The 13,287-nt window shown below is 31.6% G+C and overlaps 1 long non-coding RNA gene across 2 annotated transcripts; it reads right to left on the reverse strand.

Annotated features, from left to right (window-relative positions):
* Window positions 1-224: 224 nt before the first annotated feature.
* On the reverse strand, window positions 225-2,966 carry LOC109190439. 2 transcript variants are annotated; one of them, XR_002055696.1, is made up of 5 exons: window positions 2,873-2,966; window positions 2,549-2,787; window positions 1,891-2,109; window positions 501-583; window positions 225-411 (listed from the first exon to the last, which is right to left on the reverse strand). It is a non-coding gene; the product is annotated as an uncharacterized LOC109190439 (long non-coding RNA). The 2 variants fall into 2 exon arrangements; XR_002055695.1 differs by lacking the exons at window positions 225-411; window positions 501-583 and having other exon boundaries at window positions 951-2,109.
* Window positions 2,967-13,287: the final 10,321 nt, after the last annotated feature.

A 13,287-nucleotide genomic window follows, 5' to 3' on the forward strand; every position in this document is an offset into this window, starting at 1 on the left:
CTTGAATGGAAGCACAGATTATATGCCAGCAGACCCCAATCATCTTTGCCATTCCATTCACTCAGTGAAGCAAATTAAAGCTTCCAGGCTATGTATGTCTCTGCTTCACATATAAGCTCCTCCCCCCTTCAATAAAAATGATACAATTTCCATCACAAAAACAAAAATCAAGGCTTCGCAAATTTCTTAGCTGTCAAAAACCATGAGTGAGTACACGATAGTTGTCTGCTCCACTTTTTCCCCATGAAAGCCAAACAAGCCATTGCATAGTTTCCCAGAGCAGCGATAACCTCCTCCTCTTTGCGGTGGAAGGATAACTGGCCTGTGCAACCTCAGTCCACTACCGCCTGATGGGCTCCCCAAGTGAACTACCATCTTTTTTTCTTTTGGGGCCACACAGCCAATAAACCCCTTTACAAACAATGAAGAATTTAGAGAGCATTGTAGTATTATTATATATGTAAACTGTATTTGCCTAAAAGGATTCAATATTTTCTCACATTCGTTTATATTGTTTTCTCTCCTTCAACAACTCAATTCCTCTTCAAGCATGCTGGTACCATTGCTCTAGCTATTGATGCCGCTAAAAATTAATTGTATAGAAAATATCTAAGGGGTGATTGGTTAGAGTATCAAAATTGGAATTAGAATCGCAATCAAATATTTAGTAATTAGAATGAGTTTTAACAAAAGCAAACTTACTAGAGCCATGAATAAAAAAAACCATTCATTTGACCCCTTCAATTTTTTTTAAGTCTAAATTCACCGTAATAAAATCTATACATACATATGACCTCCATTTGAAAGAGCCACAAAGATGCCATTGAGCTACAAGCCACTTGACAACTACGTCATTTTTTTTTTTTTTTTTTTTTAAAGCAAGAAAGAAATAAATCAAGTGGATAATTTATCAAATTTTCATTAAAATTGGAAATTTGAGGATTAGAAAATTGAAAAATAAAGAACTTGTATTAAACTCAATTCTCCACATTGGTAAACTCTCTCCATTCCTCCCATTTTTGGCATTTGATAATTTAATTACCAGTTGATTGATCTATTGCGTAGCAGTCAAAAACCATGTACAAACATCAGTTCTCTGCTCCAATTTTTGCTATGTCATCGCACAACTCAACACATTGAAACCAGATGAGAAATATGTTCTCTTAATAAGAGCCTAGCTAGGAGGAATGCTCGTTGGGGTTGGTAACACGAGCATTAAGTCAGTATGCTGAGAAACAAAGTTCTTTACCTCAGTGGAAGGCACAATTCAGTCCAGAGATGAAGAAGAGGAAAGTTCAGATAAAAGGCTGCAAGGATATGGGAAAGAAGAATTGTAGATATATCTTGATTCTACCACTGGCTTCAGTTTTTTTTATAAGTCCTTTAAAAAAACTCTTGTAGTGAAATAAAGTTTAAAAGCTAAAATGGCAGATGCTAGAGTAACAAGATTGTGCCACATGCCAAGTTATGTTATTATCGATCAAGGCGACAATCAAACATTATGGATTGTATAATACCAATTAGACTATTCAAGTAAATTATCCATAAACTAGACTTGATTATAAATTATTCATGATGTAAAGTCTACAGCTCAAGACTGGTAGGATAAGCCCAAATTAATTTTGATTTGCAAATTGCAATAGCATATATCTCAAACATTCACCAATCTATAAAGGCAACATAACATTCAACCAGTGGAAAATAGTGGATAGAAAGATAGCCCAAGCATCAGCAAGCTAAGCCATATAAAACAGAGAAAGATTGAAACAGAACAATCAAGATGGATGAAAGTGTAGGAGCAAAAACTATAAATAAATAGAAGGAAGGTTGAATTGAGTTGAGTTTCCCATAAATAATTAGGTGTTATTCCAAGTTATTGATTGGGAATACCTCCAATTGAAGGGTCTGAAGCACATTAGTGAAATTGGGTGAATTTGAGCTGGAACTCATTGAAAAACTGGTACTCGTGTTGTCAAGGGAACTTGTTGAGAGTACACTCAACTTGTCAATTTCGTCATCTTGAATCTCACCATCTATGGAGATAAGACCTTTGAGCAGCTTCTGCAGCTACAATCCTGAGCTTCATAATCCCAAAATATTTTCATTTACCTAGAAATATCACAAAACAAATTCTTGACATATTTTACTTTGAGCATATTTATGTCCCTCTAAATAAGAAAAATGCTACAAAGTATAGTTTTAATGGTGATCAATGCTTTCAGCAAAATTCATCTTCTAAATTGATTTGAAGTGTTAACATTATGGCAATCTTTATATTGACTCCAATTATTATATACAGTGCAAAAATAAGGAGCCTGAGGAAGGGTTTTCAAACTGAGCTGAGAGTAATGACCCTAAGATACTCTTCCACCATTGCAATTGCCTCTATCTCTATGTAAACTGCCTACATTATTTATCCATTATCCATAAAAAGATCAAATTGTACACAAAAAATCTGTATGCATAATCTATCTCAAATCACAACCCTAATTTTCCCTAAACTCAATAAATAATCAAAACTGCTAAATTTTACATATATAGTAAGTACCGAGGTTTCCAAATAATGCTTCCTTCACTATTTTCCGACCAGAAGCAGTCTATTCGAACCGCTGCAGCAACTTCAATTCATTTCTAAAACTTTAGCCGCCACAATTTAAACTAAATAATACAAACCTACGAAATTATATAATGTGAGATGGAAATGAAAATGAAGCAAAGCTTAAAGGGTGTGAGTGGACGCTGCCAGCAGAACCCAATCATATCTGCTATTCCATTCAAGCAATGTCTCTGCCATTTCATTCAGTGAACAAAAATGATATAATTTTCATCACAAAAAAAAATAAAAATAAAAATCAAGGCTTCATCTACATACCTAAGTTCTGGTGAACAATGATACAACGCAAATACCATGAGAACACGGTAGTTCAGTAGTTGTCTGCTCCATTTTTATTCCCCATGAAAGCCAAACCAGCCCTCGCACAATTTCCCACATCGAAACCAGATGATGAATATGTTCTCTTAATAAATTGGCCGTAAATTTATCCATAGTGGGCTTTCTAACTTTTCAACAGGCCTTATTGTGCCGGAATTGAAGCCTAAATTTAACAGATATGCTATAAACGGGTCCGGGTCGGTTTGTACCCCGCTAGATCTAGTATTGTGTGTGCGACAAATTATGTTGTGCATCATCATACACGGATGCAAAAATGAAGTCGTTTTGCATCAAAACGCGCATCCTACTTAAAAAAAAAAAAATCAGTTTTGATTCCCAGTAACAACATTATGTTATTCATTTTTTAGTTTATTCATTCTGAATTTTTAGTTATGAAATTCTGGATGTGTAGTTATGCAATAATTCTGGATTTATAGTTATGAAGTTATGAATGTGTAGTTATGCAATTCTGGATGTATAGTTATGAAGTTATGGATGTGTGGTTATGCAATTCTGGATTTATAGTTATTAAATTATGGATGTGTAGTTATGTAATTCTAGATGTATAGTTATGAAATTATGGATGTGATGAAATTATGTATGTGTAGTTATGCAATTCTGATTTTTTTTTTTTTTGTTTTAAGTTAGACGTCAAAATGACGTCGTTTTTGGATCTGTATGCACCATGCATGGTGCATACGGATGCACAGCATAACGCTCCTGTGTGTATTTACAATCAGGGACGGAGCCAAAGGGGGGGCAGGGGGCTGCTACCCCCTCCCCCCACCCCCACCCCCATCCCATATATAATTTTTGTATGTATATATGTAATATTATGTATATATAGTATAGGTATTAGTATTAGTAAAATAAAACTATTAAATATTAATAAGATGTGATTTAAATGAGTTGGTTAAGCGTATGTTGAGTTGTGATAAAGTGTAGGGGTTCAAATCTTTATGATAACATATTTTTATAGTTGGCTTCAACAGTCTTTTTTTACTCATTCCTATGGTTTCAATACAGTCACGTTTTTAATAGCTTTTTAATATTTAATACATACACACATATATATAACATTCTTTTATATTAATAATGAGATGTGTTTTTTTTTAATTATCTCTTTTGTTTGAACGTTTCGCCTTTACTGATTTTTTTTTTTTAATCTGTCCCTACTTCTTCGCCCCCCCCCCCCCATCCCCCCCCCCCCCCCACAACTGAATTTCTGGCTCCGTCCCTGTTTACAATGCATTATGCGCCCTAAGACTGAATTGTGCCGGAATTGAAGCCCAAATTTAGCAGATATGCTATAAACGGGTCCGGGTCGGTTTGTACCCAGCCAGATCTAGTATTGTGTGTATTTACAATGCATTATGCGCCCTAAGACTGAATTGTGCCGGAATTGAAGCCCAAATTTAGCAAAATGCTATAAACGGGTCCGGGTCGGTTTGTACCCAGCCAGATCCAGTATTGTGTGTATTTACAATGCATTATGCGCCCTAAGACTGAATCAGTGAATTGTGTCGGAATTGAAGCCCAAATTTAGTAGATATGCTATAAACGGGCCCGAGTCGATTTGTACCCAGCCAGATCCAGTATTGTGTGTATTTACAATGCATTATGCGCCCTAAGACTGAATTATTTATTATGTTAGATTTTTTGTTTAATGTTATTATTACAATGCAGTATCTGTTCATAACTACTTTGTCAACTTACTGAAGTAAAGAGAGTCAATAGCGCCTCTACTGAGGCTCGAACCCACAATATCCTTGGTATTTATTATGTTAGATTATGTGTATTATGTTAGGAATTTATATGTATTCTATTATACAATTATGTACATACAAAACATGAGATTTTTAGGGCGCACAATGCATTGTGCGTCCTGGTACACGATATAACAATTGATTTAAAATAATGTGAGGTAGTAATCAATGGAAAGCAAGCTTGATTTGAAAAGTTACGCCATTTCTCAATTAATATATTTTGAAAAATTCGACATATGAGATAGTATTTTTTTTTTCTTAAAAAAAGTCAAGACCTTGTAGTCTAATGGCACCCGGGTTGGACTTTCATATGAGAAGTTGTGAGTTCGTGGAGGCGATTCAAAAAAAAAAAAAAAAAAAAAAAAAAACAATTACATAAATCTATACCAAAGTATACGAGGGCAGTACCTTTTGTAGGTTTGAGTATTTGGCCTGTTGAATCTAGAGCGGAAATTAAGTCTTAATTGAATTGAATGTTGTTTTTGCATGATGCTTTTCATTATTGCTCTCCTATGGATTTTGGTACCATAATGATGTTTCTACTAGAACTATAAGTTTTCTTTTAACTTTTCTCTGATTGTTGCTGGGTGGTAGGTGGTGGGTAGTGAAGTACAGCTTTAGTGGCTAAAGAATTGAGATTTTTCTAATATTTTTTGGTGAGATGTTTTCTTTAGTCATGGACATTAAAAAATACGTTGTTGGTGTTGGGACTTGGGTGGGCGAATGGAAAAGGACAATTGACCCATCCTGATGGCAAAATTGCCTTGTAGCAAGGTATAGTGATAATCCTCATTGAAGGGCACTTCTTAATGCCTTTGTGACCAACAAAAAAAAAAAAAAAAAAGAGATAAGAGTAAAAAGTTATCTTACTGCTTGTTGAATGATTTGATCCACCTGCATCTCTATTCTATGGTGTGCCTTTATTATATAAAAAAAGTTAGTACTTTTGTCCTCTTTTAGTTCTTTATATCTTCATATTTAGTTGCCACGTGAGTAAAACGAAAATTCTTGAGGTAACCTATAGACCCCAGAAGATAGTCTGTTGCACCTTCCTAATCCATCTCCACATCAAGCTGAATCACCTCGGCCCTATTTGGATGTGTAATTGGGGTCCCCTACAATAACGAGGTGGTAATTTGGTAATTTTTGCATCTAAGTCAAATTTAATGTGCGTGATTTTCCTTCTTAAGGTGCGTGATTCTTGTGCTTAAGGTGCGTGAGTTTTCGTGCTTAAGGTGCGTGGTTTGTGTGCTTAATTAAGGTGCGTGGGTTGTGTGCTTACTCTTAATATTTGTTGAAACTTAAGGTGTTGGTTTTACTTTTTAAGATGCGTAATTTTTGTGCTTAAGGTTTGTAGATTTTGTACTTAATGTAGGAATAGTTTTTGAAAGTTAAGTTGCTTTGTTTTTTCCTTACTTTTTCAACTTATTGGAGACCAACCTATTACTTTTTTACTGCGGTTTATACGGCAAATTATGCTATGCGCACGTGCGCACCTTGCAAGGTGCGCACGGCGCTAAAACGGCGTCGTTTTCCGTGAAAACGACGCTGTTTTAACTATAAAAAAAAAATTTGTTCGAAACGCCGTTAACGGCGTTAACGGCATATTCGTTATGAAATTATGAATATACAGTTATGACATTATGAATGTACAGTTATAGAATTATGAATGTATAGTTATGGAATTATGAACATAGAGCTTCGAAAATTATGAATGTTCGGTATGGAATTATGAATGTACAGTTATGGAATTATGAATGTACAGTTATGGAATTATGAATGTACAGTTATGAAATTATGAACATAGAACTCTGACATTATGAACTTACAATTATGAACATAGAGCTTCGAAAATTATGAATTTACAGTTATTGAATTATGAATGTACAGTTACGGAATTATGAATGTACAGTTATAGAATTATGAATGTACAGTTATGAAATTATGAACACAAAGTTGTGAATATATGCTCCTATAACGAAGCGGTCTGAAATTAAATTAAATTTAAAAAAAAAAAAAAAAAAAAAAAAAAAAAAAAAAAAAAGAGAGGGAAGATAACGGTGCCTGACGGCACCGTTATCCGTGCCCATGAAGCACGCTGGGCACGAGCCCACAACATAACTATCCGGTTTATACCATACACACTTACAGGCCCGGATTCTGGGCTGTGCAAGCTGGGCTACCGCACAGGGGCCCAAATTTTAGAAGCTCAATATTTTATTTTTACCTAGTTAGTTTAGAAATAAAAATTAAAATTTTTTAATTAAACTTAAAAGGCTTTATAAAGAAATGGTAGGAACATGTATTTATTGTATTTTAACTTTGAGGTCTAAGGTTCAAAACTTGTGCACACTATTATTATTATTCCATTCCATAATGTCTATTTTACTTGTGCGTTGCACGGAAAAGATTTGTTATAATCTTTAAATTATAACAATGAATATTATATAGTGCAATTGATGAAATGAGTTGTATCGATTATGTTTTTTTATGTTATCCTTGCTTGAATTCGAGCAAATAATTGTCCAATTATCCGTGCAGTGTGCGTGCAATGTGCATGCGATGCACGGATAATTTTTTTTTTTTGTTATATATTTAGATAATAAAATTACGGTATTAGTTTTATAGATTTTAATTTTGGTAGGGCCTTATTTATTTACCCGAAAAGGGCCACAAAAATCTAAAAATCGGCCCTGTAAACTTATACTGTTAAACGGCGCATTTTGAAGAATATGCTTAACTGACCACCATTATCGATTTAATGAAGAAACAAACAATCAACACCACCATAGCTAACAAACAAACAATCACCATAACAAACAATCACATGCTAAGCAAACTTGGCCAAAAATAGTTTAAGTGGTACAATCCCACAATGTTTAAGTGGTACAATCCCACAATGTAAAGAAACTTTAAGAGTGTATCCAATGGTACATTCTGAGAGAGTTTCTCAATTAACTAGGAGCGGAGCCCCGGTGGATACACTCTTAAAGTTTCTTTTATGATCGTCTTGAAATATGGCAATTCTTGAATATAATGTCTTCTTCCTGTACTCTGTCTTTGTTCCATACATGCTCCCTGATTTCCGATTGGACTATATTCATCACCCTTGGATCTTTCATCAGAGTCATATAACAGATGCACTTGTGTCCGTCCCACCAATGAAAACATTTTGAATATTATGCAAAATAATTAAAGAACCTAAGGATCGGATAAATTTAAAATGAATTATATATATATATATATATATATATATATATATATATATATATATACACACATGCAAAACCTAATAACTTAATAAAATATGTAGATCAAGGAAGAAAAACTTTGAATTTATTATTAACACAGCTTTAACATGATCCAAAGTGAGATTGGTTGAAGACAGAGACGGAGTTAGGATTAAAATAGAATCTTGATTAAAATATTCGATGTAGTTACATTTTAGCAAGTTTTTAAAATTGTTATGTTATTTATGTAATTATGTTGTATAATAGGTGAGCTAGTGTGTGAAATGTTAGTTTCACAAAATTAAATGTCATCTGATCGATCTTCTAATCTTCTAGCTAAGAGTTCAAAGTATGTAGTCAAAAGGTAGAAAGCGTGTTGAGCATTAATATGCAAATTAAGCAAGTTATATACTTATATAGAAGGTAGTTCAAGTAAAATCCAAAATTAAAAATAGTGAATTAGACAAGTACTTAACAATCAATGAGAAAATTAAACAAGTAAGCAAAGAGTGAGATAAGCTAAGTAAGCAATAATAAAGAAAGGTGTCATTCCAAACTAAGATGTAAAACACGATCTAAGCTAGCTAGGATTAGGGAGCACGCGATTCTTAGCAAGTGTTAGAGACACATCAAACACCCATATATATATATATATATATATATATATATATATATATATATATATATACCACTATAGTACAAAAATGATCATTCATATCTCTTCTAGAAGTCAATATGCATATGCAGTAGAGAGATGCATCAAACACCCCAAACAGTGACCGATCCAGAAAATCATCTGAGTGGGGACGAATATTAAATGATGTTAGAAATGTCAATGACAAAATATCAAACAACCATAATAAGGTTAAAATACAAAATACATTATAAATTACAATATATTTATGAGAAAATATGAAATATAATTAGATAAAATAATTTGAATAACAATATTTTTTTGAATGCTACTGGCTCTATTACATTGTAGTATCTGTTCATATACTTTCTCAACCTACTGAAACACAAAGAACCAATAACGCCTCCACCGAGGCTCGAACTCATAACCTTCCAAATGGAAGTCCAACCCGGGTACCATTAGACCACATAGTCCTGGTAATTTGAATAACAATATATTCATAAATACTTTTAAATTTTATTTGCTTTTAGTTAGATCGATTTTTCTAAATTAATTCGAATACAATAAAGTATATTATGAACTTATATACTACATTAATTAAATAATTTATAAAAATTAGACTAAAAGAGCATTTAATTTGTTAATTAAATGATTCATAAAAAGTAGACTAAAAATATTTAATTTATCTTGTGAAGAAATGAAAGAGATAAGATAATTAAAAGTGTTGCTAATGAGATTCGAACCCATGACATAAGGCTTTCATAACATAAAATTTGACATTCAACTAACTAAGCTACTCAAACTATTATTATTTTCAATATAAATATAGATTTTATATAATATTTCATGCTATATATGTATACATATATATACATTATACATATATTTAAACGGGTGGGGTGGGGGAGTGGGTGCAGCTGCCCCCACACCGGGTCTGCCCCTAACTCCAAATGTCAATATTAAATAAATGATCATTCACGCTTCTTGTAGAATATTATAAACGTATGTTCTATGACAGATGCCATTAAAGCGTTAACTTTACACATTTATGTTTATCAAATAAGCCCAAAAAAATCGTTGAGTTTGTGTGCAAAAAAAACTCAACAAGTAATGGTAAGATACTAAAACTTTCCCTACTCTTTTAACTCTTTATACACAAAACACTATGGGGTCGTTTACTAACTTGAAAAAATAGAAAAATTGAAAATGAAAAAAATAAAGATTAGAGAAATTGTTTACTAAATTTATGCCTCCAAATACTGATTCCACCTCCATTCTCTAACTTTGTATATAAATTTGGAGAACTCAATTTTAGATGTCTCTAAATAGGAGAATGGAGAGAGGGTGGGTGAATAGTGGTAATTGTGTGAGATGTCAATAGTTCGATTCTTGTTATCGTTTCTTTCTTTCCCTTATGCCCAATTGTGCAGCTTTTTATTGTATTTGATATTACAGATTTACAAACTGGAAAATAAAAAAAAAATAAAAAAATAAATAAATAAATAAATAAATAAATATATATATATATATATATATATATATATATATATATATATATATATATATATATATATATATATATATATATATATATATATATATATATATAAATAATTTTTCAAAAAAAAAAATATAAATATTAAAAAATATATGTATAGACGGCGGTTGTTTCTTTGAACCGCCGTCTAAAAATATTTTATAAGGTTCAAATTATATGTATAGACGGCGGTCCTCAAGAAAACCGCCGTCTATACGTATTTTTGACGTCCAAATTATATGAATAGACGGCGGTTCATCAAAAAAAGCGCTGTCTATACATATAATTGTTGAGATTGCACAACATACATTGTGAGATTAGACGGCGGTTAGCAACCGCCGTGTTTTAGAAGTATACACGGCGGTTCAAATAACCGTCGTAGAAAGTCTTTATTTACAAAGGCGGTCACTTACACGGCACTTCAAGAACCGCCGTATATTTATAAAAATAACCGTCGTGGTAAGTGTGTTTTGTAGTAGTGTGTTATTATTATTATATTATTATATTATTATGATTTGTTATTATTATTATTATTATTATTATTATTATTATTATTATTATTATTATTAACATGCCCACATATTATTATTATTATTATTATTATTATTATTATTATTATTATTGTTATTATTATTATTATTATTATTATTATTATTATTATTATTATTATTTGTACAAATGTTATATGCGATGATTGTATTTAATGAGGTTTTACATATTTTGTTGTGGAATCAAACTATGTACTAAAATGATTTAAATAATTCAAATGTGATGAAACAAATTATAAAATTATTTAATGTTAGTGTATTAAAATTTATATTTAGTATTACTGTATTGAACTTTTTTATGTGATGAAATAAATTATAAAATTATTTTTAAGAAGATCATATTATTTAGAGAAATGAAAACGGGAGGAATGGAGAAATGGAAAACTGGAAATGAAAAAATGGAGAAATGAAGTAAACGACCCCTATGTTTTTGGAGTTCAACACACGTGCTCTCTTGTAGTGTCATTTGGATTATATTGATTATTGGAGATAGTTAGAAATGTGTTTATGAAACTGGTAATTTACAGGGGGTTTTGACAGTTTTCTTAGTGAGTTAGTGCCAAGGGGGTAATAACCAATGGAGAATACAAGTAACAATCAGACTTCAAATAATCTAGCTTAGAGCATTCACAATGGTTGGGGAGAATTGGGGGATAATGTAAGAGTGATTAGGAGAGAGAATATGGGAGAGGAGAGAAACAAAAAAAAAACAAAAATTGAAATTAAAAAAAATAATAATAAAAAAACTGTTGCGTGACGCGCCACGCGCCCGTGTAGCCATGGGCTGTGCACCATTGTTAACTTTTTATTTTTTTCTGACATTATCTTCATATTTGCAGGACAAATATCTTCTAAAATAATCCCACCCCACATTTTTTATTAACCCCACCCAAGATAATTCATCTTACAATAACTCCATAATAACCACTGATGTGGATGCTCTTACTACTTTCTTCTATAATAGCTTTCCCTTAAACAACTGTATGTGCCTGATTTGTAGCATATCCATATGTGTGCATCTGACTTCATATACATGTAGGTGTTTCTATACATAGCTTATCAGTCTAGTGTTGTTAAAATAAAACCTTGATTAAATATTCGATGTAGTTACATTTTAGTAAGTTTTTAAAATTGTTATGTCATTTATGTAATTATGTTGTATAATAGGTGAGCTAATGTGTGAAATGTTAGTTTTACAAAATTAAACGTTGTATACATGAGGTTTTGACAGTTTACTTAGTGAGTTAGTGCCAAGGTTGGGTAATAACCAATGGAGAATACAAGTAACAATCAGACTTCAAATAATCTTATTTATGTTTACTACTTTCTTCTATCCATATGTGTGCATCTGACTTCATATATATATATATATATATATATATATATATATATATATATATATATATATATATATATATATATATTTAATTTCATGAAGGTAGATATTAGTACATCCTGAAAAAAAAAATATCTATTTTCTATTGCTTATGCACTCAAATTCAAAAGATGGACTCAAATTTTGTTGTATTTAGTGCAAATTCGGAGTGGTTCCAATCAAGCTAATTCTTATTTGTTATATATATAATTTTCTTTTATATTAATAATAATGAATTAATTATGTTTCATATTTGATGAATATTTAAAAAAAAAAAAAATTGATGTGTTTTGTTTTTCGTCTATACCCCAAAATATTTATAAATATGCTTAAACAATATTAACTAATGCGAGGTGTATGCGTAGGTCTTTCACAAAGCGCTCGTCGTGCCGCTCATTATGGCTAATGATCCTCCGCACACTGCTTGCTTTTATTTACAACAAAATCACTTCTAAAGCATAACTAACATTCACCATGATGATGATTAGTTTTGAATTTAGTACTTTCACTATCACTCATTTTCAAGTTTAGTTGACCCTTCAAACCTAATTCAAATAATAGATCATCATGATTTACATCCTCCCAAATGCTCGGTGGGGCCGGGGTGTGAGGGACCCTTAGGATTGGGGTTCGGCCTTTTTTTTTTTGGAAGAATAATAGGTCATCAGACCTAAAGTCAACAACACTTTGACCTAAGTTGAATTCAAATTCAAAAATAAAATTTAAAAATATCAATATTTAAGATATCGTTAAAAAAATCATTTTAAAATTAACTTATAAAATTATGCGGAGTATTATTATTATTATTATTATTATTATTATTATTATTATTATGTGCTAAAAATATATAAATATAATTTCATCAAATATATAATATTTTTGTAAAATTCTAGGCGACCGACCACCGCTTAGTGCATAGGCACGAATTTTGAAACATTGGTATTTATACATATTTTGGATCTACAGGCTTACAATGAGTAAGAATCCTACCTCATATTGAGAATCTTTGTTACATGGTAAATAATAAAGATCTAATTCTATTATACTACAAATAATGGGCAAATTATGTTGTGAAGGTGGACACGGTTGAAAACGACGACGTCGTTCTAATTATTTAAAAAAAAATGTTTTTCACTTGTAGTTAACGGCATTTCTCTCTTCGCAATCGCATTGTTTCGTCTTCAGTATGAATCTACAATGTAGATAGTATGAATCGACAGTATTAGGTTTGTGAACATGTGATAAAGTTATATGTTCATAATTTT

Source organism: Ipomoea nil, unplaced genomic scaffold, assembly GCF_001879475.1.
Source record: "Ipomoea nil cultivar Tokyo-kokei standard unplaced genomic scaffold, Asagao_1.1 scaffold1576, whole genome shotgun sequence".
In the NCBI taxonomy this organism is placed as follows: Eukaryota; Viridiplantae; Streptophyta; class Magnoliopsida; order Solanales; family Convolvulaceae; genus Ipomoea; species Ipomoea nil.